Genomic DNA, 6,849 nt, shown 5'->3' on the forward strand with positions numbered 1-6,849 from the left:
AAAAAAAAAAAAAAAAAAAAAGATAGGAAATAAACGGACCGCTGTCCCGGAAATGTGAAGGACTGAGGGAAACATTTTCCTAGCGGCTTGGCTCCCTGCAAGCCCCACACGGGTGGGTGTGGGGTCCTTAAGAGTGCACATAAGACGTTTGGGCCATTACCTGGCTCCCTCTCGGGTCTCCTTTCTCCCACAGCTTGCCACAGAACTATAATGACGTGGCCAGGGTCCTTGAGGCACAGGCATGTGATAAAACATTCATACATCACACTGCATGGCTTCCTTAGAACAGAGTCAATTACTGGCCTTTATTTCATTCTATCTTTACAAATTAGATGTGAGATAATGCATCTCTGGGGTGGGAGAGAGAGTCCCCACATGAGGAGACTGATGGAGAGCAGAAAACATAAGTCAACACCTATTTATGGCACAGATGGAAACTTGAAGACTTACTGTGTGCTCAGCAGCTTGGAGGATTCAGGGGCATACTTTTCTTTTTTAAGATTTATTATTTTTATGTACACTGTCGCTGTCTTTAGACACACCAGAAGAGCACATCAGATCTCATTACAGATGGTTGTGAGCCACCATGTGGGTGCTGGGAATTGAACTCAGGACCTCTGGAAGAGCAGACAGTTCTCTCAACCTCTGAGCCATCGCTCCAGCCCCAGGTGCATACTTCTAATCCCAGGATTTGGGCTGTGGAGGCAAGAAGATCAAGGGCACCTCTTCACTACACAATGAACTTGAGGCCAGCCTGGGTTCCAGAAGACCATGTCACAAAGATAAACAAACATGAGGCTAAGGAGTGGCTCTGGGTAGGAGGAAACTCCGTTTGACTTCTATGGGCACCACATGCATGTGATAAAACATTCATACACCACACACAGGACAAATAACATACACTAGGTATGATGGCACACATCTGTAATCCCAGCACTTGAGAAGCAGAGGCAGAAGGATCAGACATTCAGGGTATGAGGCTGGAGAGATGGCTCAGTGGTTAAGAGCACTGGTTGCTCTTCCCAAGGACTGGAGTTCAATTCCCAGCAGCTACAGAACAGCTCAGAACTGTCTGTAACTTCAGCTCCTGGGATCTAACACCCTCACACACAGAGACATACACATAAAACACCAATGCATATAAAATAAATAAATCAATTTTTAAATAAGAAGTTCAAGGTCAACATTGACTATATAACAACCTGCAGGCTAGCCTGGGCTACTTGAGACCTTGCTTTAAAAAACAAACTAACATTGTAGGACCCCCTTTCGGGGACCCCCACTCGAGTCTCGGGAAAGAGCACACCCAAGGAAACGCGAGAAACTGTCTTGATGCAAACACACGAGGTAGTTTAATGATGGAGCTCCGGGCCGATACGTATCTCACGCAGGAGACAGAGGAATCGAACATGAGGCTTGAAAGCTAGGGGTTTTTATAGGGAGAGGGTCGGGGCTAGGGGGAATTGGTGCGGTTTCATAAGATTGGCTCATTTGAACATCTGCAAAAATGATTACACATTAGCAGAATAGTAAGTGCAAGTCAGGATGACAGGAGTCCCGAAGGGCGGATGCTTATCTAGGACAGCAGAACATCTGGTTAACATATAACTTCAAACTATGTCAGGAGGGCAACAGGCAGAAGGAGGTGCCGGGGCCAGATGGCTGATGACTCAGCCAAGATAGCCCAGACATGTTCCTGCATTCCTCTTCTATCTTTATGGCCAGGCAGCCCCAGGAAAGTTTTAACGACAGGCCTGCCGGGACATGCCCAGGCCTATTCTGCTAAGTTCTCAGTCTCAGGCTCCTGAGCTTACAAACAACTCCTTGGACTATTTGGCATACGTTATGTGAATCACAGATCTTAAATTTCGCTTCCATTCAACATAAAGTTTTCATAGGAGTTTTAGAGGTAAGGCAGGGGCAGGGAAGCAATGGTGGCCACTAGCAGAGGGAAGTGAAGGCTAAGGAGTGGCTCTGGGTAGACAAAGACAGTCCTGTGCCCTTGAGACAGGACGTGAAAAGCTCAGGGAGGGTCTGAATCTGCAGGTACTATACCCACAAACACTCAGAAAATGACCTCAGGCCTGTAGTTCCAGCCAGGAGGGAGGCAGAAGCAGGAGGACCTATGCTGAGGTTGTCTGACCTACACAGTGAGCTCTATACATAGCTATCTAGCAAGTCCTAGTCTCAAAAAATGAGCAAACAAGCCGGGCGTGGTGGCGCACACCTTTAATCCCAGCACTCGGGAGGCAGAGGCAGGCGAATTTCTGAGTTCGAGGCCAGCCTGGTCTACAGAGTGAGTTCCAGGATAACCACGGCTATTCAGAGGAAACCCTGTCTTGAAAAACCAAAAAAACCAAACAACAACAACAACAACAACAACAACAACAACAACAACAACAAAACCCGAGCAAACACCGGCCAAAAAAAACATCAACCCAGAAAAAGAAAACTGTAGACCTCCCTCTTCTTATTTTTCCTAAACAAGGCTTCATAGCAACTACTTGTGTATTTGCCATATGAAGTTGACTATTGCCCTTGCATGATTTGTAAAGAATTGTATGTGGGTTCTTTGAATCTGTAAATTGCCTTTGATAGGATGACCATTTTTACTATGTTAATCCTACCGATACATGAGCATAGGAGATCTTTCCATCTTCTGATATCTTCTTCAATTTCTTTTTTCAGAGACAACGCTTCTATCATATAAGTTTTTTACTTGCTTAGTTAGAGCTAGTTACCCCAAAATATTTGAGGCTATTGTGAGGGGTGCTTTTTATTCTTCTTAGCCCGTTTGTCATTTGTGTATAGGAGGGCTACAGATTTTTTTGAGGTAATCTGGTATCCAAACACTTCAAATAGGTGTTTATCAGCCGTAGGAGTTCTCTGGTAGAATTTTTGGGATCATTTATGTATACTATATCATATCATCTACAAATAATGATACATTGACTCCTTTCTTCCCAATCTGTGGCTCCCTGATCCCCTTTAGTTGTGCTATTGCTCTGGCTAGGACTTCAAGTTCTATGTTGAATAGACACGGAGAGGGTGGACAGTCTTATCCTGTTAGTGAAATTACTTTGAGTTTCTTTCCATTTAATTTGATGTTGGCTAGCGGCTTGCTGTAAATGGCCTCCTACTGTAAATTGCCCTGTCCAGCCTCGCAGGCTATGAGGCTCAGCACCAGTCTTATTGTATCTTGTAATCAGATGGACGTGATGAGTTCACCCCTGGGAGGCCTGCTCTCTGTTTGTTTACTTGGTTTTGAAGGGAAGAGGAGGAGGACTGGGAGGAGTGGAGGGAGGAAAAACTGAGGTTGGGATGTAATATGTAAGTGAAGAATAAAAGTTAAAAAAAATTTACTTTGCTGGACAGTGGTGGCCCACGCCTTTAATCCTGGCACCCAGGAGGCAGAGGCAGGCAGATTTCTGACTTCAGGCCAGCCTGGTCTACAGAGTGAGTTCCAGGACAGCCAGAAATACATAGAGAAACTGTCTCAAAAAACAAACAAACAAACAAACAAAATTACTTATGTAGTGTTTATATTCTGTTAAGCATTTTCTGTATTCTAGGGATGATTTATAGTATACGGGAGTGGGGCTGGTAAGATGGCTCAGTAACTAAAGGAGTTTGCCACCAAGCCTGGCATCCCCAGCTCAGTCCCCAGGTCCCACATGGAGGAAGGAGAGAAGTCACTCCTAAAAGCTGTCTATGAATGTGTTGCCAGCCCCCACACCATAAATAAAGGAATATAATACATTTACAGGTACAGGGAGATGAGCATGAGTGACTTTCAGACTCAGGATCTGTATGAGGGACATGAGATCCCAGATTCTGATAACCTGGTGTGTGTGTGTGTGAGTGTGTGTGTGTGTGGGTTGTCCTAGAACAACAACCTGATGAAGCAGCTGAGGGACCATGACCCCTTGTGGGATGCTGATCCTCACTTGAATGTAATGCGGATTCATGGTCTCTTTAAACTCCCATGGGCCCGAGAACTGTGTTTTTGTTTTTGTTTTTTGCTTTTTTGAGACAGGGTTTCTCTGTATAGCCTTGGCTGTCCTGGAACTGTGTTACAGCCCCAGGGAACTGCTGTCTTCCTAGCAGGGCCAAGTGAACAAGGCTCCAAACCTTCAAAGGCTCCTGGGGTGGGGTCAACACTGAAGGCGTAGGACTTCTCCATTCAGCATCAGAGAAGCAGCTCTGCTGAGACACTCATTCCAGACACAAGCCCACAGGGCTCAGCGTGGGGCTGTGGACATCTGTTTGGTTGCTTGTTTAGCTTTCTGTTAAACAGGGTCTCACTATGCATGTAGCCTAGGCTGTCCTGAAATTCACTTTGTAGATCAGGCTGGCCTAAAACTCAGAGCTCCATTTGCTTGTGCCTCCTGAGTGCTGGGATTAAACGTGTTCAACACCTGGCTTGTTTGATTTTGGGGGTTGGGGGTTGGGGGTTGGGGGCAGGTTCCCACTGAAGAGCTGAGGCTGGTCTACAGTGCTTTACGTAGGTACCTCTGGCCTCAAACCTATGAGACCCTGAGTGCTGGGACTGCTGTGCCGTGTGCTATAATCATAGCTACATTCAGGGGTCCTAGGGGATTACTCCACGGATCAAATAGAACAGAAAGGAGGGGGCATTTATTTTGCCTTTCCAAACATGAAGTGTAGATAATTATTTACAGGAGAATCATAGCCAATGCACTAGTATCGGATAATGAAGAGGTCAGTTCAGCACGTTTAGAAAATTCCACCAGACCCCTCCCCTCCTGGAAGAGAAAGGTCATGGAGCACATAGGCACCCCTCCCCTCCTGAAGGGAGAGGCCAATTACATTCCTCAGGGGGGTATTGGGGGTGGAACATCAACCGTAGGCCACATGTAGGTGGGGGAGGTCCAGAGGACATGGACACATTCTACAGGGCGGACCTACAGACAAGAGAAGTCCTTGCCACCTCACTCCCTAAAGACCACCAATCAGTTTAAAAGCCACACTGTTTTCTAAGGGTCCACTGGAGACCTCATACAGTGGACCCTTAGAGAATGTGGTTGTCATCTTTGGGTTATCTCATCAGACATACTTAAGGGAGGATGGCAAGACCAGAGCACAAGAACAGACAGACAGACAGACCCATTCCTTAGTATAACCATTTATTTAAAAGCAATAATTCAGATTGCATATGAGCTAATAGCTGGGCTTTTAATAGCTGATTTATCTTCAAATTAATATAATTTTGGTGGTTTGTTCTTTCTAAACATCTTTGTTTCACTAGTCTTCAGTTTTGTGCATTAACTTTTTAAAGAAATTTGGTAAAGATCTTTGTTTTTCAAGCATCTTTGTAAAACTGAACTTTCTGTAACTTCAGAGGCTTTCCATTTCCTTCCCATTGTCTTCGGAGGAAAGTATCTTTTGAGCTTCATTAAATGTACTGCTTATATTCTGGATAATTCCATATTTGATCTTGTCTAGGTTGCACAAGAATTCTTCCTGTCAATGTACTCATAGAAAGTGATCATATTTATGTGAGTAAATTCAGGGGATTTGGGGAAAAGCTTACATGAGCTTTAGTGAAAAATCATTATGTATGTTTTCTTTATATCATAAGATTCTAAGAAAAATTACCAAGTGAAAGGAAAAAGACAATAGTGAATTTGTATAAAACATCCAAATAAAAGGTTAAAAATATGTTAATGATAAAAAAAAGTCACACTGTTCTGCCAATCACATTATTCCTAATGGCTGCTGCTCTGAAAACTGTATTAAAAACTCACCGAACAGGGGTTGCTGCCTCTCCTTCGGGTGCAGGGCAGTCTCAGCATGCTGGGACAATAAATTCCTCTTGCTTTTGCATTGGTCCCTGGCTCTGAGTTGTTCACTTGGGGGTCCTCAGTAAGCTAAGGCTCGTTAGAGTCTCACAATACCACAGCTCCAAGCAAAGCTACCACTCTTGCGGTGACTACTGGTATCTGCTCAAACCATGTGGTGAAATGCCAGAGGGAACCTTACAGTAGACACACCAGGATCAGTGTTAACATCACTAAGTCAGGCACTGATTTATTTTGTGCCTCTAAAGAGCCCTGTCTTAGGGTTTTACTGCTGTAAACAGACACCATGACCAAGGCAAGTCTTATAAAAAACAACATTTAATTGGGGCTGGCTTACAGGCTCAGAGGTCCAGTCCAATATCATCAAGGCGGGGCTATGGCAGTATCCAGGCAGGCATGGCGCAGGCAGAGCTGAGAGTTCTACATCTTCATCCAAAGGCTGCTAGTGGAAGACTCACTTCCAGGCAACTAGGGTGAGGATCTTATATCCACACCCACAGTGATACACCTACTCCAACCAGGTCACACCTATTCCAACAAGACCACACCTCCAAATGGTGCCACTCCCTGGTCCAAGAATATACAAACCATCACAAGCCCAAAGCAGCTCACAGCACCACATACAAAGTATTTCCCAGAACAGAGCCCCAGGCCCTGCTCTTGAGTGGAGCTTCAGGCTTATCCCTTGCTGTGGCTCTTTGTTTGCTACCTCCAAGACTCGGGTGGAAGCCACTGAAGGCCACTGGGAAGATGGGCTCAAGGGAGGTGGCTGGATTAAAGTTATTAGAAAGGGACTTCCATGAATGAATCCCAGTGGCTTTATAGAAGATGGGCCAGAGGGCACTCATACAAACACACACACACACACACACACACACACACACAAAATACACACATATGCACAAAATGTGTGCACATGCAACATACACATACTTTCATAATACACATTCACACACACACAACCTTTAATGCCCTAGGTCACTCTGGTACAGTCAGCCTGTCTTAGTCAAGGTTTCTATTCCTGCAC

The sequence above is a fragment of the Mus pahari genome, chromosome 2 (assembly GCF_900095145.1).
Source record: "Mus pahari chromosome 2, PAHARI_EIJ_v1.1, whole genome shotgun sequence".
Taxonomy (NCBI): domain Eukaryota; kingdom Metazoa; phylum Chordata; class Mammalia; order Rodentia; family Muridae; genus Mus; species Mus pahari.